General features: G+C 37.8%; 1 long non-coding RNA gene across 1 annotated transcript in view; it reads left to right on the top strand.

Annotated features, from left to right (window-relative positions):
* Nucleotides 1-25,050, top strand: part of LOC134380552 (uncharacterized) — a 109,345-nt gene extending 84,295 nt beyond the window's left edge. The window contains exons 4-5 of the long non-coding RNA XR_010023889.1: nucleotides 21,175-21,333; nucleotides 24,508-25,050. This is a non-coding gene — a long non-coding RNA (uncharacterized LOC134380552). The remainder of the gene's footprint in view (nucleotides 1-21,174; nucleotides 21,334-24,507) is intronic.
* Nucleotides 25,051-25,734: the final 684 nt, after the last annotated feature.

Genomic DNA, 25,734 nt, shown 5'->3' with positions numbered 1-25,734 from the left:
ACAGCCTTTTCTTCTATGACTCCTGGATTTTGAGTCATACTAGGCATTTTCCACTCTTACATTGTAAAAGAATCCTCCCATATAGTCTTCCAGAACTTGATTCATTTTATATTTAACATTTATGTCTTCAATTTATTTGAATTTTATCTTATTCCATGGTGTGAGATATAGGTCTAACTTTCTTTTTCCTCACTGCTTTTTAGTTATCCCTATGACATTTATTAAAAACCCACTTTTTTGTGCTAGTGAAAGCTTTTTTTGTTTCTTGTTTTTTTTACTTTTCAAATCGTGTATATTTGTGTTCATTTTCAACTTTCTCTTCTGTTCCTTTGGTCAGTCCATCTCATCTTTTATTGAAGATTTTACAAAATGTGTGAACATCAAGTAGGGGATCAAAATGTACCACCCCAAAATAGGACTGTAGGGGACCAGAACATGCCACCCAAAATATACATTTTAGGCATATTGGTTATTTTGAGATGATTATTTTGAGAAACTGCAGACACAGGCATAGCTCTGAAAAACTACCTTCTTGTAAAGGGAATTTACATCTTTAAAGGAAATCTTCATTAGGAAAGATATGGGTACCAGGAAGAGAGCTGCTCCGAGACAACTTTTATCACCTGAGAGACTTTATTCTGCATAAGAAGGCAACCTTTATTCATCAGACATTTCCTTCCTTCACCCTCCCCCAAGTTTTTTCCATCCCCAGAAGCCCCAAACCCATATTCTTTTCTGTTAATCACCTGGCCCTTCTTTGAGTCTCATATTTTTGTAGGGCTCCAGTGCATCCATATGTAATTAAAATGGTTTTACTCCTGTTAGTTTGGCTTATGTCAACTTAATTTGTAGAACAGCCAAAAAACCTAGAAGTGTGGAGGGAAGCACATTTTTCCACCCCTACACTCTTCTTAAACACTTTCTGTCTATACTTATATTTGCTTTTAAGTATTCCATATAATTTTTGAGCCAAGACAAGCAAACTGTGTGTGTGCATGTGTTATGGATCATGAAGTTACATTTATTCCAGAAATGCAAATTTGAGTTAAAAATAAAAAATTCAATATAACATCACATTAACACTAAGGAAGAGAAATCATAGGACCATATTATTAGATATAGAAAATGAATTTGAGAATATTAAAATTTCTAGCATACTAGGAGTAGAAGAGACCTTTATTTTCATAAAATATCTACTAAAGAGGATTAGGTGACATCATCAAGATGGCAGAATAGGTGGTCCCCAGTGTTGCTCTCCCCGACAGTCAATCAATTTACAACTATGTAAGAGCAAAGACTGCCAACCTGGGACTGCTAGAGCTCAGCAGAAGAGGAAGAGAGAGACCTGTGAAATTCATGAAGGTGGGAGAAGCTGCAATCAGACAGAAGAGGGAGCAGTCTGATCATTTTGAGCCATGGCTGCTTCAGGGGTGGCCTGGTGAGGGGCAGAAAGACGCTACAGCACAAAGAGCAGCATCTAGCAAAAACTGTATCTGAATTCTTTTGTATGAAGTTGCTTATAATCTTCAGGGGAGAATAGTGTCTTGGAGTGCACCATCCCATTCCCCAGACCAGTGAGACCACCAACAGGGTAACTCATGGACCCATGTAGGAGCAAGGGGCCACAGCTGACTGAAGAAAGGAGCAACCCAGAGGCTGGTGAATCTTTTTAAGATACCTGCACATTGCCTGCCCCATGAAAAAGCTTTTGGGGGTGGGAGAGTGGATAAGCTGGTGCATTGGGGGAACATTGGGGTTCAACATGGGCAGCTGGCTCTGCATCTAATCAACACAGGCCCACTCATTGGAGACTGATCAGGGTTATAGGACTGCAGGGGGTACATTTTGCTGGAAAGACTCAGTTCTAGGCCAAAGCAAAGCAGCAACTTAGCTCAGCCACAGGGCTCAAATGCTGGTCCCCGTGGGAAGTTGCCCCAGTTTGGGAATTAACCAAAGGACCATAAATTAGTTCCAGTGCAGAGTTTAAGTGGTGATGGTAGCTAATCTACCGTGGAACTGAAAGAAAAAAATAAAACACCAGAGCAAAAGCCCTGATATTGACCAGTAAAGGTCTAATACCACCAAAGAAGACCTATAAAACCTGGAAGAGGTAGCAGTCTCCTCCAATGCCCAGGCATCAATGTAAAGACACAAAGAATGAGAACAGAGAAATTTGACACCACCAAAGAAAACCAACCAAACACCAGCAGTGAACCCAGAGGAACAGTGGATTTATGAAATATCTGACAGAGAACTCAGAATAGCCAGCCCCCTTAAGGATGTTCAGGAAGTCACAAGAAAATACAGATAGAAAACTAAACGATATCTCAAACAGTTCAGGACTAGAATGAGCAACTTGAGAAAGGAATAGAAACAATTTTAAAAAATAGAAATTCTAGAAATAAAGAATACATTATTGAACTGAAAGCTGAATAGAAAGCTCCAACAGCAGACTTAGAGGAAAGAATCATTGAGTTCAAAGACAGAACACATGAAATTATCCAATCATAGGAGCAAAGAGAAAAAGATAAGAAAAAATGAAACAAATGCAGCAAATATGGGAAATGAAATAACCTCTGCATAATTGGCATATTCAAAGGAGAGGAAAAAGGAAGATATGTAGAAAGCATATTCAAGGAAATAATGGGTGAAAATTTCCCAAGTATGGAAAAAGATAATAGCATCCAAATACAGGAAACTCAGAGGTCACTAAATTCAATGCAAGGAGGAACCTCAAGCCTCGTCATAATCAATCATTAAAAAAAAAAAAAAAAGACAGAATATTGAATGCAGCAAGAGGAAAAAAACACATAATATTCAACTTGTCTCTCAATATGAGCTTCAATATGTCTCTCAACAGATTTCTCTCAATGGAATGACAAATTCAAAGTGCTGTAGGAAAAAGAATTCTGTATCCAATAAAAGTAATCTTGAGATATGAAGGACAAATGATGTCTTTCCCAGGCAAACAAATTCTAAGGGAATTCATCAACACTAGACCTGTCTTACAAGAAATGCTAAAGCGAGTTCTTCAATCTGAAGAAAACAAGAGTAAAGAGCAGCAAGAAAACATTTGACAGTATATAACTCATTAGTAAAGTAAGTCCACAGACAATGTCAGAATATGCCCATATTATGAGGATGATGCATAAACCACTTACATTCTTAGTATGAAGACTAAAGGACCAACCTAACAAGACAACCACATACAACAATCATATAAGAGATAGGCAATATTAAAAGATGTAACATGAAACAATAAAATGTCAAAAAGTGTGTGGTGGGGTATGATGCCAAAGCAGAATTTCCTTTGGTTGTTTTTTTTTTTTTTTTTTTTTTTTTCTTAAATAACAAAATTATTAGTCTGAAATAATCTGTTGTAGCTATAACATGTTTTTTGTAAGTGACACAAAAACTTATGAGACATACTAAAAATAAATAGTGAGAAAACAAAATATACTGCTAGAGAAAACTGCTCAATCACAAAGGAAGACAGTAAGGTCATAAAAAAGGGAAAAAAGGATCTACAAAGTAATCATAAAAAAGTAACAAAATGGCAACAAGAAGTTCCTGTATATCAAGAATAAGTCTAAATGTAAACAGGTTAAATGCCCCCATTTAAAAGACACAAAATGTCTAAATGGATTTTAAAACAAGAACCAGCAATATTCTGCCTACAAGAAGCTCACTTAACGTATAAAGACACACACTGAATGAAAATGAAGGTATGGAAAAAGATATTTCATGCAAATGAATACCAAAAAAGAGCAGGAGTAGCTATACTTAGATAAAATAGACTTCCAGTCAAGGAAAGTAAAAAAATAAATTATACAGCAATAAAGGGATCAATTCAACAAGAGGATATAACAATTGGAAATATATGTGCCACCAACTCAGAAGCAACCAGTTACATAAAGCAATTACTGTTAGACCTAATGGAATAAACATTAGATCAAGGTTTGACAGGCAGTTGCTGGGCAATATCTTTGCAGAAGTAATTTCTATTAAGGTGGTGATGGCTTCTGTGCCAGGTTGTGGCTTTGCAGAGTCTTTTGTGATAGTTCTTGTTATCAGGTGTAAGTGCGTGAAAACTGTCCTCCCCCTGTGCTTCCCCTCCCCCACCCTGCCCACTATGCTTCATAGCCTTTTTCCAGCTCTGTTTGTTAGGGATTTTAGAACACAAATGACTCCATTTTGATTCTGAATACTTTCACAGCTTTTATCATGTTGAAGTATTTTCCTTCTAGCCTACTTTTTTGAGTGTTTTTATCGTGAAAGGGTGTTGAATTATACTGAATGCTTCTGCATCAATTGAGATAATCATGTGGTTTTCCCCCCTTCATTCTATTAATGTAATGTACTACATTGATTGATTTTTTTGTATGTGGCACCAACCTTCTATTCCAGGAATAAATCTGACTTGGTCATGATCTATAATACTTTGAATAGGCTGCTGAATTCATTTTGCTAGTATTTTATTGAAGATTTTGCATCAGTGTTCATGGGAATATTGCCTTCTACTTTCCTTTTCTTGTAGTGTCTTGTCTGGCTTTGGTATCAGGGTAATGATTACCTCACAGAATAGGTTAGAATGTGTTCCCTCCTCCAGTTTTTTTTGAAAAGTTTGAGAAGGATTGGTATTAGTTCTTTCAGTGTTCAGGGATCTATTTCATTGATCTCTGCTCTAATCTTTATTATATCCTTTCTTCTGCTAGCTTTGGGTTTGTTTTTTGTTTTTTTTTTTCTCTAGTTTTTTAATTTGTAAAGTTAGGATGTTGATTTTAGATCTTTTTTGTCTCTTTATAGGTATAAATTTCACCCTTAGAACTGCTTTTGCTGTGTCCCATAAGTTTGGGCATGATGTAATTTCATTTTCATTCAAATCTAAGTATTTTCTAATTTCCTTCTGATTTCTTCTTTGATCTGTTGGTTGCTTAACATGGTGTTGTTTAACTTCCACAGATTTGTGGATTTTCCACTTCTATTTCTCTTACTGATTTCTAAAGTCAATTTTTTATGGTTGGAGATGACACTTTGTAGGATCTCTATCCTTTTAAGTCTATTGAGACATAATTTATGTCCTAACTTGTGGTCCATCTTAGAAGATATGCTATGTGAACTTGAGCAAAATGTGTATGCTGTTGTTATTGGTAGAATGTTCTATATATCATATAGTTGGTTTGTTGTATTGTTTCAGTCCTCTATTTCCTTAGTTATCTTCTGTATAGATCTAGTTGAATTATCGAGTTTTTTAAGTCCTCTCTTTCCTTAGTATCCTGAGTCTAGGTGTTCCGTTCATTTTGAATGGGGTATTGAAGTATTCAACTATTATTGTAGAATTTCTTCTCCCTTCAATTCTGTCAGTTTTTACTTCATATATTTTGATGGCATGTCATTAGGTACATAAATGTTTTAAATTATTGTATCTTTTTCTTCTATTGATCTTTTTATTAATATATAAAGTCCTTTTTTTTAGATTTAAAATCTATTTTGTCTGATACTAGTATTGCCACCCCTGCTTTATTTTGTTACTATTTGCATGGACTGTCTTTTTTCATTCTTTAAGGTTCTGTCTGTCTCTTTGAATATAAAGTGAGTCTCTTGTAGAGAGCATATAGATGCATCATATGTTTTTACTAATTCTGCTAAGTTTTGCCTTTGAATAGACAGTTTAATCTGTTTACATATAAAGTAATCACTGGTAACAAAGGATTTACTTCTACCATTTTGTGATGTTTTCTGTATACTAACACCTTTTTCTGCACCTCATTTCCTGTCTTACTATCTTTTTTTGTGTTTAGTTGACTTTTTGTACTGAAATATTTAAATTCCATTCTTATTTCCTTTTGTATGTATTCTATAGGTGTTTCCTTTGTGGTTACCATTGGGATTACATTTAATATACTAAAGTTATAACACTCTAATTCAAATTTGCACTAGCTTAACTTCAATAACATACAAAAACTCTGCTCCTTTACAGCTTCTTCTCCACCCTTTTCAGTTGTTAATGTCACAGAATTACAGTTTTGTACATTGTGTGCCCCAAAACATAAATGAATAATTTTAAAAATGCATTAGTTTCTTAAATTATATAGAAAACAAAATATGGAATTACAAAGTAAAGTTATAATAATATTATCTTTCAGACTGATCATTTTTTAATGAGTTTATTTCTTAAATTTTGCAGAAAGCAAAATTTGTTACAAACCACTGTTAAAATAATACAGCTTTTATAATTGCCAATTAATTTTCTTAATGAAGATTTTTATTCATAGAGCTTCAAGTGACTGTCTAGTATCCTTTCATTTCACCCTTCTGTACTCTCTAGAGCATTTCTTGAAGGGCAGTTTACTGGCAACAAACTTCCTTACCTTTTATTTATCTGGGAGTATCTTAATTTCTCCCTCACTTTGAAGGACAGTATTGCTAGATATAGGATTCTTGGTGGACAGATTTTTCTGTTTAGTACTTTCAATATATTAGCCCACTGCCTTCCGGCCTCCAAAATTTCTGAGGATAAATCTTCTGATCATCTTACTGAGGATCTCTTGATTATGTGTCTCAGTGTGGGTCTCTTTGAGTTCATCTTACCTGGAGTTCATTGAGCTTCTTTGATGTTTATATTAATGTTTTTCATCAAATCTGGGAAGTTTTCAGCCATTATTTTTTCAAATATCTCTTCTGACCACTTCACTCTCTCTTCTCCTTCAGGAATTCCCACAATGTGTAAATCAGTCCACTTTTAAAGCTACTCTAGCAATTAACTGGTAGTACAGGTACATTATAATAATGAAGTATTCTTAATTTCACCCTTGTGTTAGTTGAATTGTTACTGTCATTCATTATGTAAGGTATAATCATGAAGTACATTGTTATTCTGTTATTATTTTGAGGAAATTTTTATGTGTAAAATTAATTTAGCACAGGAAACAAAGGTTTTGTTACCTTCTCTTATTCCTTCTCTAATGCTCTTCCTTTCTGTTGACCTAAGTTTCTGACCTATATCAATTGCCTTTTTCTGAAAAATTTCTTTAAACATATCTAGAAGTGAAGGCTACTGTCAACAAATTCCCTCAATTTTTGTTCATCTGAGAAACTTTGTTTTTTGTTTAAAATATTTTTCTTTCTAATATTTGTATTATTGTAAAATATACGTAACAAAATGAATCACCTTTATGCATTCAATGTTATTAAATTTATTTGTAATGTTGTGCAGTCTTCACCACCATCCATCTTTATAACTCTTTTCATCTTGTAAAACTGAGTCTCTGTACCTGTTAAATAATTTCTCACCTCCCCTACCCCATCTCAAGGAGCCACCATTCTACTTTCTGTCTCACCTAAGTGAAACCAGTGTTTCTCTTTTTGTAATTTGCTTATTTTATAATGTCCTCTAGGATCATTCATGTTGTAACATATTGCAGAATTTTCCTCCTTTTTAAGGATGAATAATATTTTATTCTATGAAAATATACTGCATTTTGCTTATCCATTTGTTTGTCAATGGATCGTTGGGTTGCTTCCACATTTTAGCTATTGTTTATAGTGCTTCTACATTACATTTGTACATGAATGTGCAAACATATCTGATATTGTGCTTTCATATTTTTTGAATATATTCCCTGAGGTTCAGTTGCTGGATCATGTGGTGATTCTATTTTTACTTTGTGAGAAACCATATTTTCTACAGCAGCTTTGCCATTTTACATGCTTGCTCATCAACAGTACACAAGATTTCCAGTTTCTCCACTTTCTCACCAACACTTGCTTTTTTGTTTTTGTTTTTATTTTTTAACTTTTTTTTTTTTTATGTAACCATCCAAATAAGTGTGGAGTGATATCTCATTGTAGTTTTGATTTTCATTTCTCTAATAATTAGTGATATTGAGCATCTTTTCATATGTTTGATTATTTGTATATCTCCCTGACTCAGATGTCCATTGAAGTCCTTTGCTCATTTTCAAATGGGGTTACTTGGTTTTTCATTCTTGAGTTAGGAGTTCACTACATATTCTGGATATTCTTTACCAGATATATTATTTGCAGATCTTCTCTATCATTCAGTGGCTTGCCATTTTAGTCTGATTCTATCATCTTTCCATGTGCAAATTAAAAAAAAATTTAATGAAGTCTAATTTCTCAATTTCTTGAAGTTGCCTGTGCACCTATCACCACCATTCCTCTCCTATTCAAGAAATCATTGCCAAATTCAACTTTGTGAGATTTTATGTTTCTTTTAAGAGTTTTACAGTTTTAGGTCTTAACATTCAGATCTGTGGTCCATTTTGAGTCGATCGATAAGGGTCCAACTTTATTTTTTTGCTTGTTGATTTCTAGTTTCCCCAGCACTGCTTGTTGAAAAGATAGTCCATTTTCCAATGACTGGTATTAAAACCCTATTCAAAAATCACTTGAGTATATATGTGGTTTTATTTCTGCTTTTTTTTCCTATTATATTCTATTGGTCTGTACATCTGTCTTTATGCCAGTAACACACTATTTTGATTAATGTAACTTTGTACAGAAATGTGAGTGACAAATGTGAACATTTTTTCTGCAGGAAAAGCTTTCAGTGTTTAATCATGGAGTATGATGTTTTCTCAGGGTTTCTCTCAAAAGGCTTTTGTCATGTTGATGTAGTTTATTTCTATTTCTACTTTATTGACTTTTTTAAATCATGAAAGAGTATTGGATTATATCAAATGTTTTTTTGACATCAACTGAAATGATCATGATGTTCTTCAATTTGTTAATGTGGTTTATACATTGACTTTACTGTGTTTTTAACCATCCTTGCATTTCAAGAATAAATTCCACTTGGTCTTAGTGTACAATCCTTTGAATATACTGCTGAATTTGGTTTATTAATATTTTGCTGAGCATTTTTGCATGTATATTCATAAGTGATATTGGTGTGTAGTTTGCTTTACTGTTTGTAGTGTCTTTCTCTGACTTTGGTATCAGGGTCATGAATACCTCATAAATTGAGATAGCTGTGTTCCCTCTTCCTTAATCTTTTGGAAAAGTTTTAGAAAGGACTGGACTTAGTTTTTCTTTAAATATTTGCTAGAATTTATCCATTAAGACTTCACATCCAAGGATTTTTTTGTAGGGATATTTTTAATTGTGATTCAGTTTACTTAGGAGTTATAAGTCTATTCATATTTTCTATTGCTTTATATTTAGCCTTGGTAAGTTTTGTGTTTTTAAAAATTTATTCATTTTATTTAGGTTATCCAATTAGCTGGCATAAATTGTTCATGGTGTTCTGATAATCCTTTTCATTTTCTAAAATCAGTAGAATGTCCCATTTTAATTTCTGATTTCAGGAATTTGTGTCTTTTCTCTTTTTTCTAAGTGTTTAGCTAAAGGCTGTCAATTTTCTTGATCTTTTCAAAGAACCACAATTTGATTTTATTAATTTCTCTATTTTCTTCATCTCTGCTTTAATTATTGTGTTATTTCTTCTACTAGCTTTGGGTTTGTTTTGGTCTTCTATTTCTATTTTCTAAGACTGTAAAGTTGGGTTGCTGATTTGATCTCTTTCTTGTTTTATAATGTAGGTGTTTATACCTTTACATTTTCCCTTTAGAACTGTTTTTACTATGTCCCATAAGTTTGCGTGTGTTTTATTTTTTTCACTCATCTCTAAGTATTTTCTAAATTTTCTTCTGATTTCTTCTTTTTTTTCCATTAGTTATCTAAGATTCTGTTGTTTAATTTCCACAAATTTGTGATTTTCGCAGTTTTACTTTTCTTATTGATTTTTTAATTCATTCTATTGTAGATAGAGAAGATACTTTGTATGATGTCTATTTATTAAAGTCTTTTGAGGCTTAATTTGTGGCCTAATTTACGGTATGTCCCAGAAAATGTCTCACATGCACTGGAGAGAAATGTGTATGTTGTTGTTATTGGGTAAGGGGTTTCATAGACATCTGTTAGATCTAGTTGACTTATCATGTTGTTTAAGTCCTCTGCTCCTTTAGTTATCCTCTGCTAGTGTGATATGTGGAGTGTATTAACATTAATAAAGCAAATGTATTTGACAGGGCCTAGCTTCCAAAGCCCTGTAGTTTCAGGTATAACCTAACTTTTAAAAATTACATATAGAAATGTTAAGCTTGCAAAAGACAGGAAACTTTCCCCAGGCTAAAGTCTCTGTTGTAGATAAAGAATTGTAACACAGCAAAATTGCTGGCTCAAGGACAGATGTCCTTGGTTAATTTACCAATTGATATGTTAAGAAAGTTGGTTGATTGTTGTGTAAAAATACTAAGGAAATTGCTGTAAGAAAAGACAGCGTTTGCTAAGAAAAAGCTTTTGTTGGTGGATCAACTTAACTTTTTACAAATTGCATTATGGAATGTCACTTTGTCTATTTCACTTATGTTACTAGTTTCCATTTGTTCTGTACTTAGCCGTAATTCTGCCCATATCCTTGTGTTTTTTATAATGATTAAATCTACTGAATTTTCTTGTGCAACTTCCTTGTCTTTACAATAAAAGGGAGAGGTTATCTTTGAATTGCTACTGTGACATTCAGTTTTCTCCTCCTAATGGGGAAATTACTGAAGTACAGTCCTTCTGGGCTTCTCAATGCATACATAGTGCTTTGAGTAATCACATAATTCTTTTTATTGTCTCCGTTACACAGGGGGAGGTGTAACAGTGATATTAGTGAGATATGACCAGTTGATGAGTGGAACAGAACAAAAGAACCCAGAAATGGAGCCATGCAAATATGTCCAGCTCATTTTTGTCAGAGATACAAAAACGAGCGAAGGAGGAAGGATAGCCTTTTCAACAAATGGTTTGGAGAAAATGGACATTTGCAGGCTAACAAATCTCAACCTAAACCTCACACCTTACATGCTAATTAACTGAATGGATCGTAGTTAAATATAAAATGTAATAGTATATAAACCTTTTCAAAAAAATTTTTTAGGAAAAAATCTTTGGGATCTAAGGCTAGACAAAATGTTCTTGATTCCTATTTATTCATAAGTATCTTTTAGTGAATTTTTGTTTTCAATAATAAAGTATACCTTCACTTATTCTGAGAAAAAAGAACAGTATTCAATGTGCCCTTTCAGGTTTACAGACAAATCACATGGATTGATCATTCATTATAAGCCCATAGTTGATCAGCAGCAAAGCTATCCAGTGTTTTCCTGAGGGGAAATCTCTCTTCATGCTCATGAAAGTTCTGGAGAATTAGGGGCGAAACCAGGGACATCACAGTGAGCTGGAGATGCTGCCAGTGGAGAGGAACAGCTAGAGAATTCCCCAAACCCAAGGACAGGCAGACCTGGCTGTAACTGCTACAGAGAAGTAGAACAGATAGCTGGGCTGCAAATCTACTGATTAGTTATGAAGTGCCATGTTTTGTAGAATAATGAAACAGTATTTCCCAGGAAAAAAAAATGAAACAGGTAATACAAATCTAAGTATGTCAAAATACATAATCACACATATGTACACACACACGCATGTACATATGTCTGTGTGTGTATGTGTATTTGTTTTTAGTTTTTAGTTTTTTGGGTTTTTTTCCAGGTGGCCAGTACAGGGATCTAAACCCATGACCTTTGTATTACAAGGGTGCTCTAACCAACTGAGCTAAACATCTATCTTTATGTGTTTATTTGTAGCTGAAGTTAAGTTGTTAGGCAGGAAGCATGCAGTCATATTTTTCTGCCTTCTCTTTTAAACATCTTCTAAACAAGAAGTGTTTTGAAACATTTTCAATTATTTTCAATAATTCAAAAATAACTTTTAAAGAGGAAAGAATGCATGGAGAACTATTTATCACTACTCTCTTACATATGATTGTTAATAAGCAACTGGTTTTACAGACTTTTTAGCATATTAAAGAAGAGATAGTTGCTCCTTGTTTTTAGAAGGATAGGTTTACAATAGATGTAGCTGACCGCATGGGCCACACAGGTGAGAATGTGCAGGACCTGAGCTGCACCCAGGGAGTGATGCAGCCACAGGCCCCACCCACACCGAAGCACTGGAGGGGCATGAAGGCCCCACTGAACCACCACATGGGCCACACAGTTGAACACATGCAGGACCCACACACTGACCAAACAGGAGCTAAGGCAGCCAACTGCACACTTAACTGTATTGATAAAAGAAGAGTCACCAGCAGAAACTACAGAGTATGAGTTCTTCCCCCTCATAGCCTACTTCAAAGTGATACAAGAAATAAGTGTTCTACCAGATGGCCAAACATCAGAGTAAAAATAATGGAACTACAAATGACAAGAAGATATGACACCACCAAAGCAATATGGTATTTTTCAAGTACCAACCCCATAGAGCAAAAAAGCCTTGAGATGTCTGAAGAGGAATACTGAGCACTGAATTTAAGAAAACTCCAAGAAATAAGAGATCAATTAGAGAACACAATGAAACAAGAAAAAGTATCCAGGACATGAAGGAGGAAATTTACAAAGAGATTAATAACTTACAAAAGAATGTAACAGAACTCCTAGAGATGAAGAATTCTCAATGAAATAAAAAACAGAACAGAAAGCTTTTGCAGCAGGTTAGTGCAAGCAGAAGAAAGAATATCAGAACTTGAAGATGGTCTTTTTGAAATAACCGAGGCAGACAAGAAAAAGAAAAAAAGAATCTTAAAAAATGAAGAAAATTTAAGAGAGCTAGTAGACAACATCAAGTGCACAAAAATCAATCATGGATATTCCAAAAGGGGAGGAAAAAGGAAAAGGCATTGAAACCTTATTTGAGGAAGTAATAACAGAAAACTTCACAGGTATAGGGAGGGATGTAGACCATCAGATTCAGGAAGTCCAAAGATCCTCTTAAAGGGCCGAGCCCGTGGCGCACTCGGGAGAGTGCGGCACTGGGAGCGCGGCAATGCTCCCGCCGCGGGTTCGGATCCTATATAGGAATGGCCGGTGCACTCACTGGCTGAGTGCTGGTCACGAAAAAGACAAAAAAAAAAAGACACATGATAGTCAAAATGGCAAAACTCAAAGGCAAAGAGGGAATTTTGAAAGCAGCAAGAGAAAAGCAATAAGTCACCTATAATGGAGTCCTCATCAGACTATAACAGCACACTTCTTGACTGAAACCTAACAGGAAAGAAGAAAATGGAATAATATATTCAAAAGACTAAAAGAAAATAATTGCCAGCCAAGAATCCTATATCCAGCAAGATCATCCTTCAGAAATGATGGAGAAATAGTATATTTCCCTGACAAACAAAAATTATCAGAGTTCACTATCACTCAACCAGCCCTGCAAGAAATACTAAAAGGAAAACTGCATCCTGAATCTGAAAAATGATAATCAATATCACAGATTCACAAGAAAGAGCAAAATGCACCATTAAAACCAAAATGCAAATGAGAAAGAGAAATAAGCTGTATAATGTCACCTCAAAAATCTAACAGTGAAGATGAAAAATAAAAGAGGAAGAAAAGGCCAAATGATTGAACTCATCGAAACAAAAAGCAGTATATTGACAGGAGTAAAGCAATATTTATCAATAACAACCCTAAATGTAAATGGATTAAACTCCCCATTCAAAGGACACAGGCTGACTGATTGGATTGAAAAGATAGACCCAACTATATGCTGTCTTCAAGAGACCCACCTCACCTATAAAGACAAACACAGACTAAAAGTGAAGGGATGGCAAAAGATATACCATGCAAATGGAAACCAAAAATGAGCAGGGGTAGCTATTCTTATATTGGATAAAATAGACTTCAACCCAAAAAACGTAAAAAGAGATAAAGAAGGCCATTATGTAATGATAAAGGGATCTATCCAGTTAGAGGACACAACAATCATAAATATGTATGCATCCAACAGTGGAGCACCTAGATATGTAAAGCAAACACTCTTAGACCTACAAAAAGAGATAGACCCAAATACAGTAAGAGTGGGTGACCTGAACACCCCTTGCTTACCATTAGACAAATCTTTCAGGCAACAAGTCAACAAAGAAACATAGGATTTAAACTATACCTTAGACCAGTTGGACCTAGTAGACATCTACAGAATATTTCCTCCAACAACTAGAGAATACACATTCTTCTCATCAGCACCTGCAACATTCTCCAGGATAGACCACATACTAGGTTACAAATGAAGTCTTTGCAAATTTGAAAACATTGAAATCATTCCAAGTATCTTTTCAGAAAACAATGGATTAAAACTGAAAATCAATAATAAGCAAAAGTCTGGAAACTACTCAAGAGCCTGGAAACTGAATAACAGATTCCTGAATGATCTGTGGGTAAAAGAAGAAATTAAACAGGAAATCAAAAAAATTCTTGAAGCTAACAAAAATAGAGATACATCATACCAAAACCTGTGGGATACTGCCAAAGCAGTACTAAGAGGGAAGTTTATTGCAATGAATGCTCACATCAAAAGAATGGAAATATTTCAAATAAATAACCTAACCCTACCCCTCAAAGAAATAGAAAAACAACAACAATACAAACCTAAAAGTAGTAGATGGAAAGAAATAATCAAGATCAGGGCAGAACTATATGAAATGGAGACCCCCCCAAAAGATACAAAAGATCAATGAAAAAAAATTGTGGTTTTTTTGAGAAGATAAATAAAATAGACAAACCATTAGCTGGGTTAACAAAACAAAGAAAAGAGAAGATCCAAATAACAAAAATCAGAAATGAAAAGGAAGACATTATAACTGATACCACAGAAGTATGAAGAATCATTAGAGATTATTATAAATAATGTACACCAATAAATCTGAAAATCTGGAGGAAATGGATAAATTTCTGGACACATACAAACTACCAAGACTGAACCAAGAAGAAATAGAGAACCTGTACAGACCAATAACAATGAATTAGATTAAAGTGCTAATCAGAAATCTTCTGACAAAGAAAAGTCCGGGACCAGATGGCTTTACAGTTGAATTTTAGCAAACCTTTAAAGAAGAGTTAATACCACTTCTCTTCAAACTTTTCCAAAAAATTGAAATGGAAAACATTCTCCCAAACTCATTTGATGAGACTAGCATCACCCTGATACTAAAACCAGATAAAGACACAACAAAAAAAGAAAACTACAGCCCAATACCCTTGATGAACATAGATGCAAAAATCCTCAACAAAATACTAGCAATCAGATTACAGCAACACATCAAAAAAAAAAAATTATACATATGATCAACTGGGATTCATTCCAGGGGTGCAAGGTTGGTTCAACATATGCAAGTCAATAAATGTGACACATCATATCAACAAAATCAAGGACAAAAACTATTTGATTATCTCAACTGATGCAAAAAAAGGAATTTAACATCCCTTTGTGATTAAGACTCTCAGCAAATTAGGTATAGAAGGAAATTATCTCAATACAATAAAAATCATTTATGACAAAGCAATCACCAATATCATCCCGAATGGGGAAAAGCTGCTTTTCCCTTAAGAACAGAAATAAGACAAGGATGCCCACTCTCACCACTCCTGTTTAACATAGTTTTGGAAGTACTAGCTAGAGCAGTCAGGCAAGAAAAAGAAATAAAGTGCATCAATATTGGAGAGGATGAGGTCAAACTGTCCTTGTTTGCTGATGACATGATGTTATATATAGAAAAACCTATAGACTCTACCAAAGAACTGTTACAGCTGAATAGCAATTTCAGTAATGTCACAGGATACAAAATCAACACCCCAAAATCAGTAGCATTTTTATACTCCAATAACAAATTAGCAGAAAATGAAATCAAGAAAGCAAGCCAATTTTCAATAGTTGCCAATGAAATAAACTACCTAGGAATCAATATAACCAAGGAGGTGAAATATCTCTACAAAGAGAATAACAAAACACTACTGAAAGAAATTAAACAGGACACAAAAAGGTGGAAAGACACACCATACTCTTGGATGGTTTATTAGCCTATTTCTGTTTCTTATAACAAAATACCTGGAACTGGGTGATTTATGAAGAAAACTAAATTTATTGCTTACGGTTTCTGAGGCTAGGAAGTCCAAAGTTCATCTGGTGTTGGCGACAGTGACCCAGGGGTCTCACATTGTAAGATGGTGGAAGCAGCCGCAGAGAGAGCAGAGGGAGCGAAAGAAAGACTCTCCTCTTCTTTTAAAGCCCTCAGAACCATGCCCCTGACCAAGATTTTTAATCCATACACCACTATGGCATGGTCCTACAATCCAATCACCTCTTCAATATACCTTTCAATTAGCACAATAGGATTTTCCCACCATCTTAACAGTTACAGTGAGGATCGAGTTTCTAATATATAAAACTTGGGAGACACAATTCAAGCTTTAGTGAGTTTGGGGGGAACATAATTTAATCCACTACAGAAGGGAAGAATTAACATTGTGAAAATGTCCATTCTCTCCAAAGCAATCTATAGATTCAATGCAACCCCCATCAAAATAGCAATGACATTCTTCGCTGAAACAGAGAAAGCAATCCAAACATTCATACGGAATAACAAAAGATCCCGAATAGCCAAAGCAATCTTAAGCAGATAAGTAAATAAATAAAGCCAGAGACATAACACTACCTTACTTCAAATTATATTACAAAGCTTTTGTAACCAAATGTCATGATAATGGCATAAAAACAGACACTTGGATCAATGGAACAGAATAGAAAACCTGGAAATCAACCCACGTACTTACAGCCAACTGATCTTTGATAAAGACAGCAAGAGCATACATTGGAGAAAAGACAGTCTCTTCAGTGAATGGTGCTGGGAAAATTGGACATCCATATGCAGAGAAGAGAAACTGGATCTGTACATCTCACTATCTACCAAAATCAACTCAAAATGGATTAAAGTCTTAAGTATAAGACCTGAAACTTGAAAATTACTAAAGGAAAATATAGGATAAACATTCCAGGTAATAGGACTGGGCAAAGACTTTTATGAATAAGACCCCAAAAGCACAAGCATCAAAAGAAAAAAATAAATGGGATTATGTCAAATTAAAAAGCTTCTCCATAGCAGACAGTCAACAGAGCAGAAAGGCAACCTATGGAATGGGAGAAAATATTTGCAAACTATACACCTGACAAGGGATTAATATCCAGAACATACAAAGAACTTAACCACTATACAGCAAAAAACCAAATAATCCAATTAAAAAATGGGCAATGGAGATGAATGGATAGTTTTCAAAGGAAGACACACAAATATCCAGCAAATACATGAAAAATGCTCAGCATCTCTAGTCATTAGAGAAATGGAAATCAATAGCACATTGAGATATGTCATCCCAGTTAGACTAACCATTATTAAAAAGACCAAGAATAACAAGTGCTAGTGAGGATGCAGGGAAAGGTGAACTCTTCTACCCCATAAGTGGTACTGTAAATCAGCACAGCCATTATGGAAAACAATGGGTTTCTCAAACAACTACAGATAGAGCTACCGCAAGATCCAGCAATCCCACTATTGGGTATATATCCAAAGTAGTGGAAATCATCATGTCGAAGGGATACCTGCACTCCCATGTTTATTGCAGCTCTATTTACAGTAGCCCAAATATGGAACCATCCTAAGCGATAGATGACTTGATAAAGAATATGTAGTACATATACACAATGGAATATTAGTCAGCCATAAAATAGAATGAAATTCTGCCATTTGCAACAACATGGATGAGTCTGGGGAAAATTATGTAAAGAGAAATAATCCAGAGAAAGAAACAGAAATACCACATATTCTCACTCATAACAGGTTGCTAGGAAGGGAGGAAGTGAGGGAAGGAGGGAGTGGAGGGGGAGAAAAGGAGGAAGGAAGGAAGAAAGGAAAGAAAGAAAAAGAGAAGAAAGGAAGGAAAGAAAAAGAAAAGAGAAAGGAAAGGAAGGAAGAAAAGAAAGAAAAGAAGGAAGAAAGGAAGGAAGGAAGAAAAGAAGAAAAGACCACAACAATATGTTGAAGTTTCCTTAGGTTTGTTCTCTCCTCTGATACTAGAGATGGGAGGGAGGGAGGGAGGGGGGTGGGGAAGTGATAAGTCAGGCAAAGGGCATAAACAAATATCATGATTTGTAAGAATCAATATGTTAATAGTAATTTAAAAATTTAAATTAAAAACAAATATGTGTTGCAAGTTGCAGATTTAAGTTATTTAAAGAAATACGTTCTTTTGGTATGGTTTTTCTAAAAATGAATTTGTCTTGTAATAGAAAGAATATTTTGAAGTAAAATTGCACTTTAATTTGTATTCTGTAAACACTTAAGTTTTACACTGAAGAATTTCAAAACCAACAAGGATATTCACATGTGGCCTATAAAACAAGTGACTTGGATTTAATAATTTGGAAGATTCTTTGCACACAATTAAGGTTGAAGTTTTAATGCTATTTCATTTTTACACATTCTTCTGAAAATGTTATATTGGCTACTTGAAAGAGTTAAGGCCATTTAAAACGTGTTATTACACTGGTGTGACTTATTATATGTAAGGTAGATTCAAAAGCATTGATTCCTGTATCCATTCACTAAGTTTTTATGAAACGCTTTAGAATAGGCACTAGAGTAAGTACTGGGATGTGGTCGGGCAAACCTCACCCCTCACTAGGGCCCCGAGGGAGCTCTCAGCCTACTGGGAGAAACATGTCCACATGTGCAGTGGCTGTCATAAGGGAAGAAGTGCAAGGGGTCTGGAGAATAGAACTGAGCTCATTGGGGGAGTCAGAGAAGACTTTCTGGAGTAAGCAGAGCTTAGGGCAAGAGCTGGAGCATGGGGGTACATCCTGAGTACCAGACTCAACTGGGTAAGAAGAGTTCATTCCAGTATTCATGGTGTGCTGTAAGAGACCACCAGGAGCACACCTGTGAACAAGCCGAACCTAGAACAAGTCGGGTTTATTGCTCAGTGCAGTGAGAGAAGAGGACACACGCCATGGGGAACCATGAGGTGTCTCTGTAGGATAGTGTTAGAAAAAGCCTATTACAGAACTTGCATTTTGACTGGGTGACATGGGGGAGGGTCTAAACATGGGTTGGGGGGTGTTGTCACTATATTGGATGCTGTCTGAAAGCAAAAACAATCTTGTGATTCAGTATGTCAAAAACCTTATCTATCCATGCAAGGGCAGACTATAGCCAGGAAAAGTCATTACTGGTTAAAAAAAAAAAGTAGATACCACTCATTTTAACCAAGTGCGTAGACTGTTTGGCATGTTTTGGGTGGCACAGTGACTTTGTTTTCTCTCTGTACTTAGAAGACATGACAAGCTTTCTTCATTTTGTCTCACATTATCATGGTCTCAGCATACCCTTATGTGACATTGGTGCCATTGCTGTGAGCACCAGGCCCACTTCTGGATATGAGCAGCTGCTCTTATTTCCTCTCTCCAGAAAAAAAAAAACCATGAGGGAGGCTTTTAGCTTCAATTTAGTGACATAATTATAGACTTTAAAAATCAGTGAAGAAATATAGATCTTATAGTCAAACTCAATATATGAAGGACGAAACAGACCAACAGAGTGAAATGCTTTGCTGACTTTAATGTGCCCTCTAATATGGGCTTAACTTTCCTGCTCCCAAACTCTGTCTATAGTTTGTTATATTTTGATGTTGTTAAAATTCATAATTGTTAGGCTCGCCAATAAAATTTTGGTTCATTCTCTGTACCTCAGGTACTGTCTCAGCTTGGACCTGTTGATTCCCTTAGCTTAGGATTTCAGGCTTTATCAGTCCTGGAGTTCCCGGTACAAGCTGTGAACTAAGCATTCTGTTTCACCTCCCCAGCCCCGTCCCTCAGAAAACCAGTGAATATCAGTGAGAAATAATATAAAATGAAGAAGACATTTCTAAAAGCACTTTAAAGTTTGCTTATAATTTGAATACCGTGTGTTATAATAAGCAAATCTTAACCACTGCAAAAGGATTCATTTACTAATTAAGATGAAGAATGTTACCCTGAAAGAACACAGGTATGATAGCCTATGAAAGCAGTAGGATGACATTGAAGATAAGATGATGAGATGTAACTCCAGAGATCATCAGGTGTTACTTTTTTACACATTTGTAATTTACTGAATTTTTCCACCGCCCCTTTGTGTATTGATACACGTTGACAGTATCATGATCCAATGAAATATCTCATTTGATGGCCATATCTCTGAGAGCAAGTTGCAAGATTTCCACTGATTCACACAGTCCTTTAGTGACATCTGGCTTCCCCCTGGCAAGTATATCTGACCACGCCACAGTGTTAGTGATCACGGAGTGTGTGAAATAATGACATACCTGCTACAGAAGATTATTTGGTAATGTTGATGGTATACAGTGGATAGACTAATGTAGACTTTTATTTCAATTCCTTTTCTATGTTTAGTTATGTGTCCAAGAGATTGATCTTGTCATCAAAACCGAACTACTTCTCTTTCTCCACTTGTTCTCCAGAATGGCTGAGGTGGACTGAGCTGGGTGTTCTGGGGCCAATATGTTTTGGGGGGTGTATGTAATGGAGCATCCCCTGCATCTTCCTTCTCTCCTTGGACAGAAGAAGCCCTCAGCATGGTACTGAGTAGCCCCTCTGGCCAGGCCCTTAGAAGTCCCTGAATGTTCTGCTTAGCAGAGATTGAAGGGAAGAAGGATCTGTACCCATCTCAGTCCACACTGGAGTGTGGGTCCCAGGGCCCTGTATGACACAGTAGTGGGTCTGAAGACACCCAGAGGTGACAGTGTGACCACTGAGGAGCTGCCTCTACAAAGGAGGCCATTCTGATGTCTGCTGGAGGAGCCTGAGGTCAAAGGGAAGAGGTTGTGGTCACAGGGTCAGAGGGAGGAAGCTCAGCATGCAGAGACCAGGACAGCAGAATGGGGGTCAGTGGGACACTAAGAAAAGAGCAGGCGGAAGCCAGGGTCAGGAATGGAGACTGAGGCAGGCTCAGACTCTGCAGGAAGAGGTCCAGGGAGCAAGTCAGGGATCATGAAATCCCCCACCCACAACACGAGTCCTTCATGCTCTGCCCCTTTCCCAGACTCACCTCCTGAAGCTACAAATAACAGGTAACACCAAGGGAATGTCAGCTTGGGGCTCAGAGGTCCAGGTCCTTCCCGCAGGCCAATTCTTCAGTCACCCATCCTTTGAGGAACACATATGTCGGTGGTGTCCCGAGATTAGAATTGGAATATTTAAGAAAGCCCGGGGCTTTTTCTCTAGGAACACCCCAGAAACACAGGAAGCAGCAGCAAGAGATGGCGTGTCCTCCCAGAGTGGAGACTGCTGCCCATGCTGAGAGTGGAAAGTGGAACATGCCTGGAGGGGTGACCCTCCTCATGGGGACTTCTCAGTGTTGGTGGAGCTTCCTCTCCAGAGCAGGTAACCAAGGTGTCGCTCCTGTATGAAGTGCCTTCTCTGCACTCAGCACCTCTCCAAGGCCTGGGAGGTTCTTCCAGGGGCAGCTGGGTCAAGCGACTAGTACAGGCTCTGGATCCAGACTGTCAAATCCCAGAGGCCCCAGTTAGGCACTATGACCTTGTGACCTTGGGCAAGCAGCTTAACCTCTCTGAGGCTCAGCTCCCTCTTCTGTAGAATGGGGGGTAATAGGCTAGCTCTCCAGGGTTGTGAAGATTAGAGTGAATTTGTGTAAAGTGCTTGGAGCAGTGATTGGCGTGCTGTGAGTTCTTGTCATAAATGTTAGCTGGTCTGGTGATGAGTCTGCACTGGACACACACCTACCCTTGGCCTTAACACAGCTCCCCTCCCATCTGCATTCAAGGCAATCTGAAGCAAATAGAAGCAATTTGACCTGGCTGGTTAGTTCAGTTGGTTAGAGTGTGGTGTTGGGAAGACCAAGGTCCAGGTTTCTACCCCTGTACCTGCCAGCAAAAACAAAAACAAAAACCATATGTGTGTGTGTGTGTGTGTGTGTGTGTATTTTATGTATTGTATATATATGTATATATTTTATAAAAATTTGAGCCAGCTCAAATTGTTTCTTTTTTCACTGTTGAGTTTTGAGAGTTCTTTATATATTGGGGGTAGAAGACAGAGTTCTTTATATATTCTAGATACAAGACTTTGTGAGTTAGGTGGCTTGCAAATATTTTCTCTGAGCTTGTAGCTTCTTTTTATTCTTTGAACAGGGTCTTTGGAAATATAATTGAACTTCCTAAAACTAGTTGAAAGTAGTTTATTTTCCCTATCTCAAATTGTTTCATGAGTTGTCTTGCAGGATGTAAGATGAGCATACGTAGAGAGAAGGGACTAACTCTCCAGATGACCTTGAGCACTGTAGAAACCAAAAATCTTCCCTCCATGGAATTCAAAAGCCAAAAGTTGAAACACCGGAGCCCTTTTGGAAGCAAGAGGTCCTTTGGCATGGGCAGTGTATAATATATATATTACAATCCAACTAGTAAATGGGCAGAAGTCATCAAGAGACATTCTACCAAAGAGGACATATGTTTGGCAAATAAGCCATGAAAAGATGTTCGACATCACTAGCCATTAATGAAAAACAAATTAAGAACACAATGACAGTTACTACATGCCAATTAGAACAGTTAAAATAAAAATTAGTGACACTGCCAAATGCTGATGAGGATGCCAAGACACTAGATTTCTCATATATTGCTGACGGGATTGTAAAATGAGATACCACTCTGGAAAACTATTTGGCTCTTTCTTAAATAAACTAAATATACACTTATCACATGACCCAGCAATTGCATTCCTGGGTATTTATCCCCGAAAAATGAAGATTTGGGCTCACACAAAAATCTGTGTATGATTGTTCATAGCAGCTTTATTTACCACAGTCAAAACTGGGAACAACCAAAATTCCCCCCAATAGGTGAATGATTAACCAGATTGTGGTACACTCATAACAGGATACGCTTCAGCAGTAAAAAGGAACAATCAATGAGCAAAAACTATTGATATAGCAACAACTTGGAGGGCTTTCAAGGGCATCACACTAAATGAAAAAAGCTGATCTCAAAAGGTCACATATTTATTGTTTCATTTACATAGCATTCTCAAAATGACAAAATTGTAGCAATTGAAAACAGATTAATTGGTTGCAGGATCAGATGGCATAGGTGAGAAGCTGGGCATGACTACTAAGGGGTAGCATGAAGATCTGTTCTTGCATGGTGTCCATTTTTTTCATAAGAGCGCTTAGCACATTAATAATAGGTTATTTTAGATTCCTGGTTTGAATATTCCAAAATTTCTGCCATACCTAAATCTGGTTCTGAAGCTTGCTCTGTATTTTCAAACTGTTTTTTTGTTGTTGTTGTTGTTTGTTTGTTTGCCTTGTAATTTGTCTGCCTTGTAATTTTTTTTTTTTTTTTTTTGACAGGTAAGGGGATTGCAGCCCTTGGCACAGTGTCGTCCGCACCACACTCAGCCAGTGAGTGAATTGGCCATCCTTATATAGGATCTGAACCCGCAGCCTCAACACTACCAGCACCGCACTCTCCTGAGTGAGCCACGGGGCCAGCCCCTGCTTTGTAATTTTAGTTGAAAGCCAGACATGATAATTTGGGTAATAGGGACAGAGGATAATAAGTCTTTAGTGTGAGATTTAATATTTATCTGGCTAGTAGTTAGGCTGTGCTTACTGTTTGGCATTGCTGTGGGTGTCAGAGGTCAAATTTCCTCTGGTGGTGTTGTTTTGGTCTCCACTGTTGCCATTGAGTTTTTCTAGAGACTCCTTATTAAAAAAAGGCTGAGACATGCAGTTCCTTCTGTTGCACTCCCCTGTTATCATACAAGAGCCCTACTGATGTGCTGGTGAGGTGTACATGTGGAAGGGGAAGATTCTGTAGTCCTATGACTTGGTGTCAGTCATAGAGTGAGCCTGTACCCCTAGGCTGCGACCATCCTGTGTGCTTTTCGGTATCCCCCAAACTCACCCTCAATGGGACAGGGAAGTCAAGAGGAGGCTGGAGTTTGTCATTTCTTCTCCCCCAAGCCAATTAGGCTCTGATAATAACCCAATAGATTAAGCTCTGGTAAAACAGTTTTTCATGGGAGCAGGCTCTTGTAAAGTAGAACTGATGCTCTGGTTGTATTTCTCCTCCTCCTGCCAGAATCAGAAGAGGATTTTCCTCTGATCTATACCCTGAGAATCTGATAGGGCTATTGGAGGTAAAACCCATGAAAGTGGGGGTCCCTGAGACTGAACCTCCCTGGAGTTTGTAAGTCTGAAGGTCATCCACGCTGAGCCTCTAGCACTTCATCAGTTACAGTTTAGGTTTTTCTACCCCAGTACTGACTCCAGCAGTCAGTGTCTGCTCCTGAGCTTGCCTTCAGGTAAGCTGTAATTCTTTGTACCTGTCTGTCTCTCCAATTCTGAGGGCAGCAGTTTGACTTGTGACCTCAATTCTCTGATGAATCTAAGAAGAGTTATTTATTTTCAGTTTGTTCAGCTTTTTTCTTGTTTTGAGAATGGAAGTCATGACTTCCAAGCTCCTTACACTCCGTATTGGAAACCAGAAGTCTCTAATTGATCTTGGTTCGTTTTTTTGTTTTTTTTTTTTTCAGCTCCATGGCCTGTCTGGGGGTTGACTTTAGCAATAAGAGCAGCAGCCCATGCCGCTGACCATCTGGGAGGGTAGGGAGTCCCCGTGACAGACCTTTCAAGTCCTTCTCCCCCAATGACACCTCCAGGGCCCCTCCAGTCCCCACCCCAGTCTCTCTCTTCAGTAGCTTGCTCTGGGGACAGGTCAGAGGAAGTTTCTCCTGGTGTCTGGGGCTTGTGTAACAGGCATCTGGGAACAGGAAGCTTATGGGAAAGGAAGAACACAGGTGGTCCAGCTCTCTCAGAAGGGGCCTGGGTGTGAATTCCTGTTCTACTACTTACTACCTATGTCATCTCTGAAAGGCTACTCATCCCTCATAGGCTTCAGTTGATCTTTAAAAAGAAACTAAAAAGGGAGGACCGCTGCTGCTGGCCGGTCGTGGGGGGTGACCGCCACTTTGCCCCCGGCAGGAGAGGCTGCCTCACTTACAGGCAACAGCTTTGAAGTGTGGAGCAGGAAAAGAACTGTTTCTTAGCTGCAAAAGCGAGTCTCGAAACAGGGAACACGGAGCCAGGGCTGCTGTGGATGCAGACAGGATCCCAGAGGCCGGGGCCGCGCTGAAGGCGGCCAGCTGCCCTATTCAGGATTCAAGGTTTCAGGCTGGCATTAAAGAAGATTCCTGGGAGCGCCCGAGCCGCGCCACAACTGAACAGCCCGAGGCGGCAGCAGCTGAGAACAGGGAAGGCGGCAAACCAGAGGCAGAGAGTGAGCGCCTGACCTGGCACAGCCCTGTGAGTGACCCCTGGACCAGCCCTGTTTGGGGGGCCACTCATCGCCCCGGGGCTGCCTCCATTTTCCCAGGTCCAGGCAGCTCCGCCCGGCTCGGCCGCCACTGAGCCCTCACACTTGCTTGGCCCGGCGCGGGGCTTCCCAGAGCCTGCGGACCGGCCTCCCCTCCCACTCCCTCCGCAGTTCTCTGGCGGGTTGGTGGCGTGGGGCATCCCCGGCCAGTGTCGGGAGGGCAAGGAAGTACGGTAGGGCCGACTGTCACTCCACCACACCCTGGACCCCGGCCCCCGGTAAACTTCCTGTTACTGGGAGGCAGTTACCATCTCTGTGGCCACCAGTTCGGAAAAAAGCCTAACCAATTTCTGGTTGGGAATAGTGTGGTAGGAGAGTTCCCAGGTCCACTTGAACCTGCCAGAGAGCTGGATGCAGGCGGGCGCTAGACTCGATTTATACCGGGGGG

This window comes from Cynocephalus volans, chromosome 6 (genome assembly GCF_027409185.1).
Source record: "Cynocephalus volans isolate mCynVol1 chromosome 6, mCynVol1.pri, whole genome shotgun sequence".
Lineage (NCBI taxonomy): Eukaryota > Metazoa > Chordata > Mammalia > Dermoptera > Cynocephalidae > Cynocephalus > Cynocephalus volans.
The sequence above is the reverse complement of the archived record's forward strand: the minus strand, read 5'-3'. Positions and strand labels throughout refer to the sequence as shown.